General features: G+C 43.8%; 1 protein-coding gene across 2 annotated transcripts in view; it reads right to left on the bottom strand.

Annotated features, from left to right (window-relative positions):
• The window catches only part of JPT1 (Jupiter microtubule associated homolog 1), a 52870-nt gene that overhangs the window by 14253 nt on the left and 16647 nt on the right, over positions 1–21970 (bottom strand). The gene's annotated exons all lie outside the window — the stretch shown is intronic.

Raw genomic sequence — 21970 nt, 5'->3', positions numbered from 1 at the left:
AGGGTGGGTTGCAGGGGTGCTGTCCTCTTGACTTCCGGAAAAGACGTTACCGAAGGTAAGTTGTTCTTTCCCGGAGCGTCATTCGGACAGCACCCCTGCTGAGATGATAACCAAGATTATTCTCTTAGGGAGGGACTACAGCCTGTAATACTTTTCTCCCATAACTTAAATCTGTGCTAGCTAAAATATTCAGCCTATAATGCTTGACGAAGGTGTTGTGGTTGGACCAAGTCGCAGCTCTGCAGATCTGCTCAATAGTGGCCCCAGCCCTCTCTGCCCAAGATGCCGAGACTCCTCTAGTCGAGTGAGCTTTAATTGTGGAAGATAGCTGTTTATTTTGAGTCTTGTAAGCAGTAGCAATCGTCTGTTTTATCCATCTGGATAATGTTCCTCTGGAAGCTTTGTTCCCCTTGAATTTTCCCGAAAATAGAACGAATATTGCGTCAGACTTCCTCCACTGTTTTGTCATTTCCAAGTATTGAATGAGACATCTCTTTACATCCAAGCAGTGTAACCTTCTTTCTTTCTCATTAGCTGGGTCTTGACAGAATGAGGGTAAAAAGATATCTTGAGTTCTATGAAATTTGGATACTACCTTTGGTAAAAAAGTAATATCTGGACGTAACGTGATCCTATCATCCGATATTATGCAGTAAGGTTCTCTTATTGATAGTGCTTGAATTTCTCCTATTCTCCTAGCCGTAGTAATGGCAATAAGGAAGGCTGTTTTCAATGATAAATATTTTTCTGATATATTTTCAATCGGCTCAAAAGGAGTTTCACAAAGTCCTTGTAAAACTGTATTTAGGTCCCAAGATGGAATTCTAGGTCTTATCACCGGTCTCAGTCTCTTTAGTGCCTGAAAGAATCGAATAACAAACTCTTCTTGAGCTAGTTTTCTTTCTAGAAAAACACTCAATGCGGAAACTTGTACCTTAAGCGTACTTGCACTCAGACCTTTTTCGTAGCCACTTTGAAGAAATTCCAATACCGAAGATGATGAATTCACTTCCAATGATTTTTCCGCACACCATCTGTTAAACACTTTCCAGGCTTTGTTATAGATTTGCCGAGTGACCTTCTTCCTACTTTGAATTAAAGTTTCTGTGAGCCTATTGGAGAACCCTTTATCTTTCAAGATGCGCCATTCAGCCTCCATGCTGAGAGGTGAAGGAGTTTCAGGTTCGGGTGAAAAATTTTCCCCTGGTTCAATAGATCTGTTTGAAGTGGGAGAATGATCGGTTTCGAGACTGCTATAGCTTGAAGTAATGTGAACCAAGGTCTCTTTAGCCATAGTGGAGCGATGAGAATTACTTCGGCTTGATCCTGAACGATCTTCTTCAGCACCTTTGGTAAAAGAGGTATGGGCGGAAAAGCGTACATCAGATGTGATCCCCAGTTTATTGAGAATGCATCCAGTTTCCAAGGATTGTCTTGCGGATATAGGGAACAAAACTTTAGACATTTCATATTCGTTCTCCTGGCAAATAGATCCACCTCCGGATGTTCCCATTGATCCACTATTTGCTGATAAACCCCATGATTGAGGGACCATTCGTTCTGGTCTAACTTTGAACGGCTCAAGGAATCTGCCAGGGAATTTGATGTGCCTTTCAGGTGGACTGCCGTCAAGGATTTGATATTGTTTTCTGCCCAAGAAACGATCCGAAAAGTCTGGGTCCATAAGGTCATACTCCTTGTTCCCCCTTGTCTGTTCAGATATGCTACTACACAGCTGTTGTCTGTTCTGACTGTTACATGTGTATTCCTGAGAGGAGTACTGAAGTGTTGTAATGCCTGATAAACTGCTTCCAGCTCTCTGCTGTTCGATGACTTCAAAGACATTGTCCTGGACCATTGACCCTGGGCTGGCAGGGAATCTAAGTGGGCTCCCCATCCCCAGGAACTGGCATCCGTCGTCAGCACTTTCTGAACCGGATAATTCCACATACGACCTTCTGTGATGTGTGATTGGTCCTGCCACCACATCAGGGAGACTTTCACATAGTGGGGTATCAATATCTTCTTGTCTAGCATTGACAACTTCTTGTTCCAAGCTTTTAGAATCCATATTTGCAGAATTCTCGTATGAAATTGGCTCCATTGTACTGCTGGAAAGCTGGCCGTTAAACGTCCTAGTAGAGACATAGCCTTTCTTAGAGAAATTGTCCTTGCTTTCTGAAAAGAAAAAATATAGTCTGTAATTGCAGATATTTTTCTAACAGGCAAAAAAGTCCTTTCCTCTCTAGTGGAAATAGTGAACCCTAAAAATTCCATGGACTGACTCGGTGTTAAAGAAGACTTTTCCCAGTTAACCAGCCACCCCAAATTTTGGAGGAATTCAAGGGCTATCTGACTTTGAGTAATTACAAATTCACGAGAAGGACCCCAAAACAAGAAATCGTCTAAATATCCAAGCACATTAATGGACCTTGATCTTAGGATGGCTAATACTTCAGCAATTACTTTAGTAAACAGCCATGGAGCTGAAGATATTCCGAAAGGTAAAACAGAAAACTGAAAGTGTCTTACCTTTCCTCCGATTGGAACTGCGAATCTCAGATACTGTTGGGATGAGAGATGAATTGGGATGTGCCAGTAAGCATCCTTGAGGTCTAAGGATGCCAGGAAACAGTCTTTCTGTAGGAGATGAATAACAGAGTGAATGTTGTCCATTCTGAACCTTCTGTATTTTATGCATTTGTTTAAGACCTTGAGATTTAGAATGAAGCGGAAGCTTCCCTGTGGTTTTTTTACTAGGAATACTGGTGAGTAACACCCTAAACCCCTTTGACATAATGGCACCTCTCTTACAACTCTCTTTTGTAATAAGGACATTATCTCCTGTTGAAGAAATATCTCTCGTTCTGGATCTACTGGGAGGGGGGTAACCAGAAATTTTAGTGGTGGGGGTTGATCGAATTCTATCCTGTATCCTTCTAGTATGATCTTTAGTAACCACTGATTTGTCATGTGAATCTGCCAGAACTCGAAAAAATGAGCCAGTCTCCCTCCCACCGGAATCCTGGCGTCATTGTTTGTCAGATCTACTAGGGGGAGCAAAATTGGTCTTGGACTTCTGTGGTCTATAGGGAGCCCATCTTTTCCTGTTTTGGGTCTGCTTAACTCCTGGGTCAGACCTGACGGGTCCTCGAAAGGACCGTCTAGGTTGATAGGGTCTTTTCTTATTTGGAAAGTTCTTTTTATTATCCGCGGTTCTATCCAGAGTCTCCTCGAGTTTAGAACCAAACAACAAGGCACCTTCACATGGTATACCACACAGTCTAGACTTGGATGCATTAACACCGTTCCACGTTTTCACCCATACTCCCCTTCTTGCTGAATTTACCAAAGCAGTAGTTCTTGCTGTTAATTTTACTGTATCATCGGCTGCGTCTGTAAGATAATTAGTTGCATTAAATAATTTAGGAAAGTCATTCAGGATATCATTCCTAGGCACTCCCATTGCAATCTTAGTCTGTACTTCTAGTAACCAGGATTTAAGAGACCGAGTCACAGCTGTAGAAGCTACTGCGGGCTTGAAAGTAAGCGAGGATGATTCCCATGCTCTGCGTAAAATATTGTCCAGTTTTTTATCAATGGGATCCCTAAGATTACCAAAATCTTCGAATAATAAGTCAGTTTTCCTTGACACTCTAGACAGAGAAGGATCTAATTTGGGCGGAGGACCCCAAAAAGCCTGATCCTCAGGACTAAAGGGATATTTCTTAGATAGAGACCTAGGCCAAAAAGCCCTCTTTTCAGGGTTACTCCATTCCTTCTTGATTAAATCTTTCAAGGAAGAATGGACCGGAATAACCTGAAATTGGGGATCCGCCAAACCAACATACATCTCATCTAACGGTGTCAAGGATTTTTGTTCATCTTTTATACCCATTGTTTCATACATTTCTGATAAAAGGCTTTTCATTAATTCTGGACAAAAGGCAAATCTTTGATGATTATCTGATTTAACTGCATCCTCTTCTGCAGAAATATCTTCTAATTCTGAAATTTCTCCTTCTGATAATTCAGAAGCTTCTGAATCCTCATTTCTTTTCCTTTTTTGAACCAAAGGGGGTATTAAGGATACCGGGGACCCAGGTGGATCTATGGTATTAACAGAGGCCGTATTATCTGTATTCTCAGAAATCAGTGGGACATTTGCTGAGGACACTGCTGGAATAGAAGTAGAGGTAGAGGCTATAGCTGAATCTTTAATTTCTTTAATAGCTGATGCCATCTCAGCCCGCATCCAGCCCATAAATCCTTTCATCAACACAGGAGATTCATCCTTGACTACTTTCTCAGTACAGGCCTGACACAATTTTCTTGCTGAAGAGGCTACAAAACGAGTATTGCAGATAACACATTTTCTCTCATTCTTTGTATGTCTATCTTGACTGGTCTGATGAACACTCTTATCAGTCTTGTCCTTTTTTGTCTATAATATAAACAAACATAGACCTTTTTAGCCTATCTGTAACATAGCAAAAAAATATATTATGCATTAATACAGACAATCACCCACTTGACTGGTCTGAGGATTGAGTTTATCCAATTTATCAGCTTTGTCAGTTCTTTTGGGCTAAAGAAAAAATAAGAGACAAGACTGTAAGATACAATATTCCCTCTACACAGATATATGCTGGCTAAGTAAATACTTTCAATATTACTTGCCAGAGAGGGATCTAGGCCTGGCTCTGCAGACTGCAGAGAGAAAGAACCTGCAGCGTCCTCCATCGTCAAATTCAAAGAGCAGAATGACGAATGGATACATTTTGCTGTTTTAAATAGTAATTTGGTTACCTGATTTGCTTCAGGTGTATGATCTCCGCCGCCCCGGCCGCCTGATTGGCTTGTGCGCTGGTTGCCTGCACATTTCCGGGTGGTTACGTCATGCGGGACGCGTACGCATGACGACTTCCGGTTTCGAATACCGGAACTTCCTGTGTAGCGCGCCTGCGCCCATAAAGCCGCTGCCTCTTCAGGAGTAGCCTCCAACACGCTGCAGGACCCGCTATCGTTCACTGAACGATCTTTCTACAGGAGTCCTGACCCACGCCGCCCCAGCCGCCTGACTGGATAGCACCCAGAGGAGACTCTCCCATGCATCCTGACCGGGGACAGGAAACTGAACTGAAGATGGAGGTACTTGTTCCCTACTTATGCTGCTGCCTATTTGCTATGCAAATTTTTATTTTTCAGCTTCCTGTCCTCAGTCAGGGAGGGAGACAAGTCTCAGCAGGGGTGCTGTCCGAATGACGCTCCGGGAAAACTCATTTTTTTTGTTTGACTTAAGTGTCCCTTTAAACTAGTCCTTGGTAAGAGTACTTGTAAAAGGTACAGACTGGAACCACCAACATCAGGCCCTAGGCAATGTAACTGTGGGTACACGTAAGAGTGATGTGCAGGTACTCTGCAGGAGAATGAGGCGATTCTTCTTCTAACAGTCTTCATGTACAATCTGAACCAGGTTTATGGGTGAGAGACAACACCTGTGTTCAATGTGCACAACATTCTCAGTGGATTCCCTGCAGCTCTGTGGGGAGTGCATATGTAGAGTATAGTACTGCTGTGTAACAAAGTACACCAGAGAGATGAAATTCAAGTTTTATACATACCTGGGGCTTCCTCCAGCCCCCTTCAGGCCAGTCCCTCGCTGTCCTCCTTCGCCACCTGGATCTTCTGCTATGAGTCCCAGGTACTTGAGCCAGTCTGGCATAGTGCGCATACACACCCCTCCGCCGAATGCTCCTGGCTGTAGGAGCGGCATGTGGCAGGACTGCGCTGACTGGCTGAATTATTGGGACTCATAGCAGAAGATCCAGGTGGTGGAGGAGGACAGCGAGGGGCTGATTAGCCTGAAGGGGGCTGGAGGAAACCCCAGGTATGAAAAAAACAAACAAACAAAACAAACAACTCAGGTACCCTTTAATTCGTAGTCGCCAAACTAAATTTTAGCAACATATCAAATTAATTTGATTTCATGAGCAAAGAGTGCGTACATTTGCATAAATCAGCATCAACACAGATTTCCATCTCATTGACCATCTATTACTGACACGGCTACACATCAGGCTTTAGTCTTACAGTATAGATGTTGGGGAGAAAAAAAAAAAAACCAAAAAAAAACCCAAACACCACACAATCAGATTTTTATAACTTTAAAAATACGGACTGCTTTATTGAAGCAGCACAAGTAACTAATTTTGATTGGTTTATTTCATTTTTGTGGACTAAGCACAGCTATTACTGTGTATATAAATCATTTATGACGACTATTTGAGAAACAGGTTATCATATTTTCTATTTTAATTACAGTATTAGGAGTCTGAGTATTTTTTCCCGACAGACTCCAGTAGGGCTGCACGGTTTTGCGGTTTTAAACCGAAACCGCGATTCACGTGCAGCAGATTTCAGGATCGTCAGTAGCTTCGGTTTTGGGAGCCACTGATTGGCAGAAGCTGCGACTAGCAGTGAATATTTATGATTGTTAATGAGCCGGGCAGCAGGGGGAGGGTGAGTTCAGTCCAGAGCAGCACACAGCACCACCAATAGCTAGAGTTGGTTTGACAGAGGCGGTAGGCGGAGCTGTACAGAGGGTGGTACAGAGTGATTGGTGGTGCTGTGTGCTGCTCTGGACTGGACTCGCCCCTCGCTGACCGGCTCATTAACAATCGTAAATATTCACTGCTAGTCCTAGCTTCTGCCACGCCTCCCCCTTCCAACATGGAGGGCACAGTGATGCATGATTTATATTTTCATCAGCTGGCTCCAGGAACTGCCGGGAGGGAAAGAGGCAGAGCCAGCGCGTTAACAGCAGCTGTTTAAAGTGATGAGAGGAGGAAAGGCAGTGCTGTAAGGTTAGACTATTAGGAGGGGCTCCGAACTCTTTCCTGTCCTGGAACCCGAGCCCCACTTCTGTGCTCCGTACACAGATGTCTCCCTCTGCACACTTGCTTATAGAAGCAGTGATTGTTTTCTGTCCCTCCCTACACTTCCTTAATGCCGCAGCACTGGTGTTCTGTCTCGATGCTGTGGGTGATGGTCTGAAGGTAATAGATCACGTAATAGATCATGCACTCCTACCCATCATTGCCCTTCTCACATTCCTCAGCCTTCTCTCCCTGTTATTTATGATACTCTGTCTGCACTTTAACTATTACCCTGCTGGAAGCTCTGTGGCCAGATTAACAAGTTCTCTTGTACAGTCTGCCTCAATTGTCATCAAAATGCTCTTTATTTCTAGCAGGATCTTATACTGGGTCAACTATACTGGAGGCGCTTAACTGGCTAAACTATACTGGGGGCATTGTGAATTTAGTGCTAAAGCTCTGAAGAAAATCGTGAAAAAAAAAATCAAAATCACAATTTGGGGGGGAAAAAAAAATAAAAATTCATTTTTTTCCTAAAATCGTGCAGCCCTAGACTCCAGGCTCCCAAAATTGCTCCTACTCCACAGCCCTGGTATATACATAATAGTGTGTGAGAGAGACACATACAAAATTGCCACCAGGAGACTTGGGAGCAGGATATAGCCACTATATGACTTACCCTGCTCCTGCACAAGTCCTGGCAGCTTAATTACTATTCCCCCTCCAGGTCCATGTGGATGGTGGGGAAACATGCAATTCAGCTTCCAGCTATTGCTGGAGGTCGAATTACAGAGTTTTAAAAGACTCCTATTAGACCTACCGGTAATGGAGTTTCTAAAAGTCTTCTGGGACAACATGAGATTACGTCCCACCTCTGGATCTGAGGACACCATCAAGGAAAAGATTAAAAGCCACCGCCCTCCCTCGCTCCTCAGTGCATATAAAAGTAAGCGGACTAAAAAGCCACCGGAAGCAAAGGAAGACATAGAAAGACACCTAAGAGTGAATTCTGAACCACAATAAAGTGCATATGAATCAGAAAAAGGGAAGGGTTATAGCCGTTGTCACGGAAGACATTTAGAAACTCCTATTACCGGTAGGTGTAATAGGAGTCTTTCTCTAACAGTCATCCGGGACAACATGAGAGATAGGCAAGAAGTCTTAAGACTCACCTAGGGAGGGACAACTGCCTGGAGCACCTTTCTGCTAAACGACTGGTCTTGCTGAGACAGTACATCAACTATAGTGCTTGATAAAGGTAGATGCACTTGTCCAAGTTGCCGCTTGACAGATCTGCTGTATTGTTGCTCCTGCTCTCAGCCCAGGATGTGGATAGTTAACGTGTGGCATGGGCTTTAATATTGGGTGGCAATGAGCAATTAGTACTCGGATAAGGCAGGTCATAGTTTTGGCTTATCTAGCAATGGTCTGCCATGATGCTTGTGGTCCTTTATTTTTACCAGCAAATAGAATAAAAAGATTGTCATATTTAACCAGAACTAGAGTTTAGGAAATCTAGCAAAGAGCCCATTTCACATCTAGACAATGGAACTTTTTCTTTGGCACAGGAAGCATTGGCGCAAAATGAAGGCAAGATTACCTCCTGAGAACGGTGAAATTCTGATGCCACCTTAGGGAGATAAGCTGGGTCAAGTATTAAACACTGTACTTTTTTTCCCCAGAGGTTTACTCCTAAAACACCTCCTTTGTATGGTATACTTTGAAGCATGGTATTGCACAAACAAAATGCCACATCACAGTCCGGGCAATACATGGGTCTCCTTGCGTATTTTTTTGCTGTCTTCGCGCAGCAGACCACACCTTGTAGGGGGGTTTGTTTCAGTGCGGTCGGTGGCAAGTGTTCTGGAAGGTGGCATCCAGAAAGTCGTGCCAGGTTCACAACATATGACGCCCTTACCGTACCATATGCATCAGTCTTGTGCTGAATCAGGTGGTCAAACAGTTCCAGGGAGCTATAAAAATTGTCGTAAGGCAGTACCCCTGATCCAGCAATGGGTCAATAAGTGTTAGTACACAGTGATGTCAGGCTCCAGAACGTAGACCCCTTTGAAGTTGGCAACAATAAGCTGATAGATCTCCCATATCTTCAGCTTGGGAGCAGGATGGGTGGCCTCATCAAAGTCCTCATTGTTGCTCAAGTGCAGGTACTTCGTGATGAGGGTGAAGCGGGGCTCGGACATAATGGATCCAAAGGGCGTACTGAGGATCTTGTTAGTGGTCCAGTACCACTTCTGCAGCGGCTTACCGACAACTCCCTGGAGGATGAAGAGGCCCACGAACACCCAGATGTCGTGGCAGGTGAAGGGTTCCCATTTCCTGCTCCGAGAGAACCTGGGTAGAGGAGCACCCTGCTGCTGCGCTGCATACCGATTGGTCTCCTTAACGATCTTCTGGATGACCTCATTGGTAAGAAACAGCTCCAAGTAGGACAGTGGGCTGTGGTCATATGCGATCTTCTGCCCAGGTGCCCCTGCCCTGTGCCCGCAGCCCAGAGGAGAGGGAAGAGGAGACCGGGAGGGAGAAGCCTGCAGCAGCCCGGAGAGCAGGCTGGAGGAGGCCAAAGCAGCAGCGGTGAGTTGGGGGGGGGGGCTAGGCGGGGGTGTAACTGCTGGACTGGCTGAGTTAGCCTAAGATGCTAGGGAGGTTAATAGATAAAGCCTGAAGATCACTCACTCTAGCTGAAGCCTGAAGATCACTCACTCTAGCTGAAGTGATAGAAATCAAAAAAGCTAATTTAAAGCGGAATATAACCCTGCATTTCAACTTTGCTCTAAAACATTATTTACAGTATATTATATGCAACTAGCATTTTTTTTTTTTTACTAGACCAGCATTGGAAAGGTTACACAGGGCTTTAAAGTTCCTGGAGATTTCTGCAGACGCATCCGAAGCTGAAATAGATACGTTTACATAAATGTATCTAAGTGTTGAATGTGACTCATCTCTGACTGAGAAGGAGCTTGGAGGACAGCCAAAGAGTAACATTTATCAATAGATACATATAACTAAATAGAATGTAACAATCTGAACTTCTGCACATCTCTCCACGGAACTTTAAAGAGAATCTGTACTCTAATATTCTTACAATAAAAAGCATACCATTCTATTCATTATTTTCTCCTGTGCCCCTCTGTGCTGTTTCTGCCACTCTCTGCTGCAATCCTGGCTTGTAATTAACAGTTTTAGGCAGTATTTACAAACAAACTAACCAGCTTCTAATAGGCTCAGCTAAGCATAGTGTATGAGTCATTCAGAGTATGCAGGGGGCCTGCAGAGGGTGTGTATTGCTACTACCAATCACAAGCAGCCCTGCACATTCCACACAATCAAGCTTTAGCCCGACAAACAGGACAGAGGAAAGATATATTGATTTATTACAGAGACAGTGCAGTTAGGAAAGACTGCAGTAAGCCAGAGCAGATTAGAACAGGCATAGGAACTTATAGGATAGAAGAACTAAGGCTGAAAAATTTGTTACAGAGTCTCTTTAACCTCTGTGTTTAACCCTTCCAATGCTGGTCTAGTAAAAAAAAAAAAAATGCTTTTTGCATATAATATGCTGTAAATAATATTTTAGAGCAAAGTTGAAATGTGGGTTATATTCCGCTTTAAGAGAAAAACTTTATGTCAATTTCATCAATAGGTTCAAAAAAGGAGTCTTTATAAGATCCTTAAAGCAGACCAAACCAAGTTCAAAATATTTAGTTGCACCACTGACACATACAAAGATAAAAAAACTCCTTCAAGCCTATGAGCATTTCCGTGCATGCTTTTCACCCTTCTCTTTTCATTACTAGGGTTATACAGGTGGCAGCCATTAGCAGTTCCTCCTTTGCCGGACACCACCTACTCCATCAGTTTGCAGAGTTCTGTCCCGGCAATATGAAAGGAAGGGGAGGTGTTACTCCAATAAATGTAAATTTTATATTGGTCATGCAGCTGAAAAAAAAAAAAAAAGCTGCTATTATAATTTAGAAAATAGATTTCAGAAATCTTGTATTTTTAATTTGGGTCCACTTTAAGAACCAGTAATGGGTCCCATTGCAGAAAAATCGTTTCACTGGCGTGGACCTCTGTACTGCTTTGAATTTATTTAATTTATTTTTTAACTAGTTCCTCCTGTGCCAAATGTCTCATCTCAAAACCAGTTCTTTATTTTTTTTCAGGATGAACCAGTGAGTTCAAAATTCTTTTCGTAGTACACCAGGATAAACAAAAACCTTTCCGATAAATTTTCTGAGTTACTAGCTTTCTACATTTCATTAAAGTCTATTACTTTATCTGATAGGCCCTTACTCATAATCAACCTCAGGATCCAAGCTGCCAGTTTGAACAACTGGGGGTCTGAATGAGTTAGAGGACCCTGGACCAGTAGATCCAGTCCTGGGAGAGGAAATGGGGGGGGGGGGTGTTTCTCTGATAGAGAGAAGATCCAGGTGGCGGAGGAAGACAGCGAGGGACTGATTAGCTGGGGTCTGGAGGAAGCCCCAGGTATAATTTCATCTGTCTCAGGTTTACTTTGTTACACAGTAGTACTATACTCTACATATACACTCCCCACAGATCTGCAGGGAATCCACTGAGAATGTTGTGCACATTGAACACAGAGGTGTTGTCTATCACCCATAAACCTGGTTCAGATTGTGCATGAAGAATGTGTAATAGAGGAAGAATCTCCTTATTCCCCTGCAGAGTACCTGCACATCACTCTTACATGTACCCAGTTACATTGCCTAGGGCCTGATAGATGTTCTTTGTTCCGATCTGTACCTTTTACAAGTACGCTTACCAAGGACTAGTTTTAGTCTATGACTAAAGGGAATAAATATGGCTGTCTCCATATCCTTCTCACTTCAGTGGCCTTTAAAATTCCTAACTGTTGGCAGTTGAGACAAATTTTGCGTTACATCAAACAACAAGATTGTAATATGCAAATTAGAGAGTCGAGGAGTCTGAGTTTTTGTACCGACTCCACAGCCCTGCCAGGAAGGGTAATAGATCTCACCTCCCTCCACGATTACTGCACTTTTCCAAGAACTTGCTCTGGCCATCCCGATAGATTGGAGTTTGACCGCATTCAGAGCCCTGACCCCCGCTAACAAAAACAAAATGGGCCCCCGCGAGACATCCTCAAACCTACTTTTTAACATGAAGGAAGCTCTGCTCCAAGCTGCTAGAGACAAAGGTGAGCGCTCATTCCCTGAACTACCAGCTTTTTGCAGATCTGGCTCCGGCAACGGTACAGCGCCGTAGAGCTATGAAGCCATATGTCCAAATCTTACTTGCCAAGCAGATAAAATATAGATGGTGATTCCCCTTTAAGTTAATCTTCACACACCAGAACAAGCAGATAAGTGTTGTGTCACCCGAAGAAGCGCAGCAAAAATTTTAGCAACTTAGTCTTTGTCTACCGACGAGCTCTTCTGCCCAAAGCCAGCATTCTTAAAAAAGGTCGCTTCCACTCTGAAACACCATGAAGCCCCGCCGAAACAAGTCTAGATGTCGCCAGAGCCCAGCCTCACCTTCTCAATCAGACCCAGGATGAGCCCCTGAACTATAGCAGGATGGCTCCTTTTTCTTCCCTTTTGAACTTGGTCTTCCCCCTATGCTCTTTACTTCCAACCCCTGAAGCATCAAGACTCTAAGCTTGGGAAATGCTAAAACAGGGTATAACTAACTTTAACCAAGCCAATTGATAACAGGTGGGGGGCGGGGCCTAACAAGCCTATGTACTGTGTGCTGTTTACCTCGAGCTGGAACCTAACAATGCCTCTATGAGGTGGTTATAAGCCTCCTGTGAGTTTTTTTTTCCCCGTTTCTGCATGGGGAGAGAGACTTCTGTGGAATTGATTGTTTCAAAGAGGGGATCCAGAGTCTCACCCTGTATGCCGGACTTTATGAGTGCTAGTCTTTATAAAACCCCAAGGTGGACTTAGTTGGCTCATAACTTCTGAATTGGTTGCATAGAAATTGTCCCCTCTGGTCCCCATTTTCCACTCTTCCTTCTGCTTCCCCACCCTTGCCATATACCCCTTCTCTACCCCCCTCTCACAACCCTACTCAGCTCATCGAGTCTCGATGGCGAGTTCAGTGACCATCCATGCTTAAGTGTTAAATGATAACTAGGGCTTTGCTTATGGGTTGTCTTTAACCCTCCTGGCGGTCTAATGTTTTTTGCCAGGAGGCAGCGCAGCAGTTTTTTTTTTTTTTTTTTTTTAAATCATGTAGCGAGCCGAAGGCTCGCTACATGATAGCTGCTGCTCAGCGGCATCCGCCTGCTTTGATCGCCTTCGGCGATCTCCGATCAGGAAATCCCGTTCAAAGAATGGCGTGGCATGCCATGGCGATGGGGCGGGATGACGTCACCGACGTCTTTGGGAGTCCTGATCCACCCCTCAGCACTGCCTGGCACTGATTGGCCAGGCAGCGCACGGGGTCGGGGGGGGGGGGTTCGTCGGAGCTGATAGCGGTGATCGAGCGCGGGCCGACGGCGATTGGTGTGCTGACGCAGCTAGCAAAGTGCTAGCTGCGTTCAGCAAAAAAAAATTAAGCAAATCGGCCCAGCAGGGCCTGAGAAAACCTACGTGGCTTGAAGGTTAATGTTGAAATGTGTTAGTATTATTTTCAGTTTTGTTTTACACTGTTTCTTATTCTCTAATTCAGCCTATAACTTTTTAGTTACTTGCTTAGAGCATGTTAAGATGTACTAGAAATGCCTGAGCTAAAGCAGGCACAAACCCCCTACCTGTACAACAGTGATAATATTTCTCTTGTAATTCACATTTAGGGTGTTGCAACTCCCTATTTTTGCTACTCTGCTGCTCCAGTTTCTGGAACACTTTGCGGTACACCTGGCCCCTTCTGTGCCTATCCGGTACAGAACAGGTCATTCATGTGTTTTGCACGACCTCCCTCCATTTGGCCCCCTTCTGGAGGGATGCAACCTTTTCTTATTCTCTTTTCTCCCCTCTCCCTCCACTGTCAACAGGCAACCTCCAATGTTTCAGCTACATTTTTCATCCAGATAACCTTAAGAATGTATGCCATCAACTGAGGAAAATGGCTATGCAGATTGATTCAGGTACCCTTACTATGGTCTCGCACAATTTACAAGGTTTTAATGCCCCTCAAAAAAACATCAGAGGCATTCCAGTTTTACAAATCCTGCAAGGTGGACATAGTGCATCTACAAGAGACAAGGTTCTCAACCTCCCATTCCTCCTACCTCAGCTATTACCCCATGGTGTTTCATTCCCAGGCACGTGAAAAGGTGAGAGGGGTGACCATTGCTTTCAGACGAGGTCTTCCTTTTAAATGCACTAAGCAGCTTTCCGACCCCACAGGAAGGTACCTTGTTAGGACACCACAGTAATGGTGTCATACAATGTCCCATGTCCCAATAGCTTTCAGGAGAGCTTTTTATCACACCTGATCGAGGTCATAAATAGGCATTGAGGGGACACTTGTGTGGGGATACTAATTCTGTCCTGATTAAAAACGATGGACAGGTCACATCCTGCACCCCCAACCACTGTTTCGCAGAACCCAGGGGCCCAGGCCCAAGTGCAGTTGCCACTTCAGAACGCAAGGCCTCTGATGTTTGGAGGGAACTGAACCCCAGCACCCGAGACTATACCTTCTACTCTAACCCACATGATCATTTTTTGCAGAATTGACCATTTTTTCCTGCATCAACCCTTCTCCCCAATGCCGACTCAGCTAAAATTCTTACTGTCACCTGGTCAGATCACAGCCCTCTGCTGATTAGTCTTTCATACCTAGTGCCCAGGAAAACCAGCTTTAGATGGAGAACAACTCATTAATGTCAGACCCATCTTCACTTAAGATTAGGTCTTCCCTTACTGACTTGGCAGAAGATAACACGGGTTCTGTACAGTCCCCTATTATTTTTTTGGGAGGCTCTAAAAAGTTAGTGAGAGGCTGTCTTATTGGCTCATCTTCCCACCTAAAAAAAAAACCCCCAAAGGTTGCAACAAATTTAAGATCTTACCCAAAAGTTGGAGCAAGCTGAGTCGGATTGGAAAACACACCCCTCTGGTTCATTGAGGCAATTAAGAGATTCTCTTCGGACTCTGATTCCATATTAACAGAGGAGGCTGAGAAGCACCTTTGTTGGCAAAGGAACAAATACTACAGATGGGCTAACAAATCCCATACCTTACTGGCTAATAAACAAAAAAAAAAAAAAAAAAAAAAAAAGGACTTATAGGCCCGACGTTAGCAGTATATCTTGCCAATAATCAGGTGACGTGTAATCCTTATAAGATCACACGCAGCTTCCAAGAGTTCCTCAGCTTCCTCTATATTCGCCCTGCTAGATCGCCCGATACTCCTATTAAATCCTTACTAAACATACAGCTTGCCCAAATCCCAGCAGACCTAGTGGATAGGTTGAATGGTGAAATCACGGGAAGAGGTCCACTTAGCAATAAAATCGCCTAAAGTTTCTAAAACACTGGGACCAGATGGATATTCTGGCATGTTTTATAAAAAGTTTTGGGAGGAACTGTCCCCTCTTTTAGCCTCGGTCTTTAATGAGCTTAGAAAGGGAGTTCATCCTCCTATAGATTCCCTTGACGCAAACATAGCAATGATACCCAAAACTAAACCCCTGGAACCACAACAGTTCAGGCCCATCTCAACATTTTAAATTACTCAGTAACATACTGGCATCCCGTATTAATCTTTTTAGCTTCCATAATATATAAGGACCGAGTGGGGTTTGTCCCAGGCCTTCAGGCATCCCACGCCACTCTGAGCAATACAGGTGATTGAGTTAATGTGTAAGAGGAAAATTCCAGGACTATTTGGCCCTAGACATTTATAAAGCCTTTGCCACGGTATCTTGGGATTATCTTTTTAGTGTATTAGAAAAATGGGGTTTTGGGGAGTCATTTATGACCTGGATCAGGGTGCTATACTCCAGACTCACAGCTAAAGTACATGACAGACCATGAGTCTGACCTGATACACATTGACAGAGGAACAAGGCAGCGGTGCCCCTTGTCACCATTTTATTTATTTATCTTGGCCATGGAACAATTAGCCATTGCAATAAGGCAGAATCAAATCTCTGGAGTAAAACTAGCTGGAGTCTCACATAAGCTTAAACCTATTCGCAGATCTGGCATTTCTTACAAAACCAGACTCTATACCAGAGCTTTTTTCGTTACTGAACAATTTCTCCTGGGCTTCGGGTCTACAAATAAAGCCACCTAAATCACAGGTCCTAAATGTTTCTCTAGGCCCTGAGCTTTGTGCATCCCTCCAATCCCAGTATGCATTTACACTATGCTCGAGCTCTACTGAATACCTGGGAATAAACCTGGCCAGTTCATAATAGTCATTGGCCTCAATTCACTAAGATCATGCTGGAGATAAGGCAAGAGAAAACTTACCTCCACATAGTGCGAGAGTTATCTTATCTCTTCATTCCTTACGTTACCTCCTCTGTAGTTAATTTCAAATGCAGTTAATAAACAGCCTGTCTTTAACTCTGGAGTTATTTTAAGGATTGAAGAGTTAACTTAAAGACAGAAGAGTTAACATTAGGTTTGCCTGAGGTAAAAGGTTTCCTGAATACTACATGCCTTATCACCATGGTAACAACTCTAGAGGAGTTATTAAAGACAGGAGATCAGCTTAGTGAATTGAGGCCATTGTTTGCTCAGAATTATTACCCCGTCTCAAACTCTCTCAGTGGCTCTCTCAATGGTCCACTTATAAGCTTTCCTGGCTAGGCAGGATTAAAAAAAAAAAAAACAAAAAAACAAAAACAAAAGAACACTTCTGCCCCAAATCCTTTATTTCTGGATGCTCCCAGTGGTGGTTTTTTTTTTTTTTTTTTTTTTTTTTAAGAACGCTAAAAATAAGCTGACCAAGGATTTGGGAGAACTCCAGGCCCAGGATCTCCAAAACCACGTTGGCACGCCCATAAGAATTCTGGTGGATTGGGAGTCCCAAATTTGGCAAATTACTATCAGGCAGCACAACTGGTACACCCAATTAACCTATATAGGGGTGAGAGAATGCCTTTCTGGACTTTTGATATTCCAGCAGCATCCCCTCAGTCGATTCAGACCCCCATCTGGCTCTCAAAAGCTCTTCGTCCTACTGGCCTGAGTATGTTACACTGCCTGATGGTTTGGGATTTAATCCGTTACTCTAAAAACTGAATGTCTCCCACCCTCCCTCTCATGTCCTTTATAAATAATCCCATGTTCACTCCTGGCTATAGTAATTCATATAGTTTTAGGTGGTGGTGGGGGGGGGGGACAAACTTAGAACTAGTACAGAACCTAACTGACAGCTCTGGGATCCTTTCTTGGGAAAGGCTGTCTGAAAGGTTCTCTATACCCAACTCCGAGAACGCTTCCGTTACATGCAGATCTCACTGGCTTCGAACTCTTCTACCACCTCGGACTACTTACCCAGTGGCCTTAACTAGGTTCGAGCACTATTGTTCTAGAGACCCCGTCACGAAGGGGATAGTTTCCACACTTTATACTCACCTTAATGAACCCCAGAACCCCCCGCCACACCTGTATGTGACCAGATGGGAGTCTGACTTGCAGGGATCTAGGGACAGATGGGAGGTCTGGGCTGCTCTTCAAAAGCTGTCAATTAATCTCACAGTTGTAGAATCAGCATATAAAGTCTTTTTACGATGGTACTGGGTTCCATCTAGGTTAAAGCACATTTCAGACTCCCAACTGTGGATTGTGCTTTAAGAGGATGTGGATCAGTTGGGAACAAGGTTCACACCTTTTGGTCCTGTTCAATGCTTTCCAGATATTGGTCAAAGATATTCAGACTTCTACACACTCTTTGGTGTGCAAATATCAAAAGGACCCATGCTCCGCTTTACTCCACTTGACTGGAATCTCAAAAAAAAAAAAAAAACAAAAGCAAAAAAAACCAACAGATATTAGCACACTTCATTTTTGTAGCAGCAAAACAGAGTATAGCCAGAGCTGAGAGGACACCATTTGTCTCGTTTATAGAGATGAAAAGCAGAGTCACGGCATTTATGATCCAGGAAAAGATGGCAGCCACCCTTGAAAGACGAGGTGGAAAAGTTTAATAAAATTTGGGAACCTTAGCGGTTGTTAGTAAATCTTTCCTAGGGGGATTGACCCGTTGAATCTTGAAGGGACCTGTGCGACCTTCTAGAGGCCTGCCTGTTGACATATACACCTACTTCCCTCTCCCCCCAACCTGGCCAGCAATCTCCACTGCTGAGCGGACCCATGACCAAAATATGAAGTTCCCATGGGTTATACTACGTGCATTTTAGGCCCGGTTCACATTAGCGTTCCCTGTCCGGATTTTCCTGATCTGATCCGGACTGTATACTGTACAAACGTAACGTACGTTCCGCATAGCAATGCAAAGTCTATGCGGACGTTCACACGTGTCCGTTCCGTACAGTACGGAGCCGGACACTTTTCCAACATGCACTATTTTTTTGGGTCCGGATCTCCGGCCCACGCACCCGGACCGGAGCCTGACAGCACCACCCGGAACACAGAAACCAATGGGAAACTGAAGGCACAGAACACACTGCCTACGAAAGCCTGACGTTCTACCCCACTTCCTATGCGTATCCAAGCGGCCATTTCGGATGGGGACACATGGGCCAAGCATGTCTGGAGTGGAGCAGCAGTGACAGACGTGCGGAGGAACCTGATCTACAGGTGCACCTTCTGCTGACCAACTTTTTTTATTTAAAATTCACTATTTTTTGCTCACGGATCCGGATGGCAGCCTGATGCATGCCTGATACAAACGGACCGGATCAGAACCATATGGTTCTGATCAGGATCAGGTCCTGATCCGATCCGTTTACTTGCCAAACACGCAAGTGTGAACGGGGCCCAAGTTTTGAGGCTACGGCAATACTGGAAACTTCTCCCATGGCCAATGAGCCGATAACGTGTTTTGCATGTGTTGTCTCTGTTATATATTGGTCTGTGACCAAACTATTTTTTTATTACTGAAAATTCAAAATTCAACATTTTGAAACAAAGTCCGCCCAGCGGGAGGATCCGACGTTTGCTTCCGTAGTGCGTGTACGCACCTTTACAGAAAATTGTATGGTGTGTACTAGGCATTAGGGGGCCTCAATTAATCTCTACCATTAACATACACCCATCAAAAATTTGAGCCAATTTAAACTCGTTTGCACAAGTTTTTTATTGCATTGATGAAGAGCCAAAATATTAATGCGCACTGGACAAATACAAGGATACAATGGATGACAGACGTAATAAAGTTAAACATAGGACAAAGCTATACAAGATACATGTTCATGCTGTTAGGCAGACCAAGTAATAAGTATGAATAAGGCAGTCATAAAAAAGGAGCACATGATCATGTAGAATACAGTAGGGAAGGGAGGACCCTACCAAAGGCCTACAATAGCATGGAGTTCCTCCTGTCACTCCAGTTTTCTCCCACATCTCTGCGCAGTTTGTATGTTCTCCTTGTGCCTGATGCACATTGAACCCTGCAAGAGTGAATGCTCTCCAGCTGGGTTCAGAGTTTCGAATGCACAACATTGCATTCACAGCATATCCACTCAAGGGTACACAGGGGTCCATCTCATTTACATACTGTTGTGCATTCCCCACTTGGGATCCACTGCTGGTATACAGATCAGAGCCCTGGCAGTTGCATTATGGGGCTTCCCATTGGATTGCAACAGACAAATGGGAATCCTACATCCTTTGGAGAGCCCCCATGCTCCTGCTGCTCCCATCTGTATAGCAAGGTAGTGGACGAGAGCAGCGGTGGCAGAAGTGGCCCGTGGGAACATGGATATCGACAGTATGAATGGAAACTTATGAGATCGGACACTGGACAATCTATGTTCCTGAGATACATCAGTTCGACTCATCAGAACTGAACAAACCTGTTCGAGCAGGAGTATGTGAATGGATTCTATTTCCTTGCATCCTTGGGAGGAGGGGGGGGGGGGGGGGAACACAAAAAAAAAAAAAAAAAAAAAAAAAAAAACACGTCCATCGAGTTCAACCAGAAAAATAAAGTACACACCAGCCTGCTCCCTCATATCCCGGGTTGATCAAGAGCAAGGCGAGAAACCTTTACAAGACATGGTCCAATTAGCCCTCCAAAAAAATTCCTTCCCGACTCCAGATGGCAATCTGATAAAATCCCTGGATCAACACCACTGGGCATTACTTAGTAATTATAGCCATGGATGTCTCAATGCAATGGATGTCTTTCAATTTGCCATAACTACTTCATGTGGCAATGCTTTCCAAATCTTAATCACTCTTACTGTAAAGAACCCTTTCCTATATAAAAAGGAAAAGACGTTTCCTGCCATGTCCTCTACTCCTTTGTGAAAGCCTAGGGACAAAAAGCTCATCCGCCAAGCTTTTATATTGCCCTCTGATTTATGCATATTAGATCCCCTAAGGAGTCTTTTCTCCAGACTAAATAAACTGTTTCTCTAACCTTTCTTGGCAAGTGAGAACTTCCATCCCTTGTATCAATTTTGTGGCTCAGAAATCAGAAGCTTTATTTCGCCAAGTGCGACCAAGGTCGTACCCGGAATTGGTCATGGTTCACATGGCAGTGGCAATAGAGCAAAGAGAGATTGGCAACAACAACAGTACAAACAAGACAGGCAAGTAGCTCAAAATTTAAGCAGTCGACGCTATACAAAAATGCAGATAGCTCGTAAGCAATGTCAGGGATTGAATTTGTGCTGCTCAGGGATATGTACATCATTCTGCCGTTAGTTCTACCAACAAGTGCACCAGGGAGACAGCAGAGTTATTTGCTGGCCCAGGCACTAATGTGCTTGTCTCTGCACCTGCTCTAAAACTGCAATATCTTACCTATAGTGGTGGCCAGAACTAAATTCCATATTCCAGATGTGGCACTAGAGAGCAGGGCTGTGGAGTCAGAGCAATTTTGGGTACCTGGAGTCGGAGTTGTGGTTTCATAAACTAAGGAGTCGGAGTCTGAGTCGGATGATTTTTGTACAAAATCCACTGCCCCGGTAAGTATTAGACTAAGGAGTCAGTCATTTTGGGTACCTGGAGTCGGAGGTTTCATAAACTGAGTCGTCGGAGTTGGATGTGTCCCTACCTCTCCCTCTAGATTGTAAGCCTTTGGGCAGGGTCCTCGTGTCCTACCTGATCATGCACCTCCATTACTGTGCACCCATGCTATGCATTTGAGTGAACCTAACTTGCCTAATCTCCATGCTCCCATCCAGTGTCTGACTAAGCATTACCTTGTACTCATACTGTGCGATCTGGTTTTCTTGCATTCCTGTATTGTCATATTGCTGCATGTCACCACTAAATATTGTCTAACCTAAATTAATGTCCAGTGCTGTGTAATATGTTGGTGCTTTTGTACAGACTCCACAGCCCTGCTAGAGAGTTAAACAGGGGCAATATGTTAGCATCTCGAGTTTTTATTTCCCTTTTAATGCATCCCAAAATTGTATTAGCTTTAGCTGCAGCTGCTTGAAATTGAATATATGATGCTTTAACTTGTATGAGTACTCCTAAGTCATTCTCCAAGTTTGATATCCCCATCTGTATCCCATTTATTTTGTATGGTGCTAGACCACTGGTATGACCAAAATGCAGGACTTTACATTTTTCAACATTGAATATCATCTGCCACTTTTGTGCCCATATAGCCATCCTAGCCAGATCCTGTTGCAATATCTTCCTGAGAGTGGATTCTGCACAATTTTGTTTATGATCTTATTTAGGATCTGAGTTCCGATAAGCAAAAAGATTTTTATGTCCGTGTGAACCCAGCCTTATAAGCAATCAAATCTTTTGCCTCTAAGATCTGTATTATAACTATTATAGCCAACTTCTTGTTTTTTTTATGGCTTGATGCACCACTGCTCCATCAAATCAACCTGCTGCAGTCAGTGCCATTTTCTGAAGTTCCTGAAATCAAAACTTTACAGAGCCACTGTAAAGTTTAACAAGGTAATGCTTAACAGGATTTTTCTTAACAGATTTAAACATGAAAAGGTGCCAACCTTTACC

This window comes from Hyperolius riggenbachi, chromosome 12 (genome assembly GCF_040937935.1).
Source record: "Hyperolius riggenbachi isolate aHypRig1 chromosome 12, aHypRig1.pri, whole genome shotgun sequence".
NCBI classification, from domain to species: Eukaryota; Metazoa; Chordata; class Amphibia; order Anura; family Hyperoliidae; genus Hyperolius; species Hyperolius riggenbachi.
This window is presented reverse-complemented; position numbering and strand designations above follow the sequence as displayed.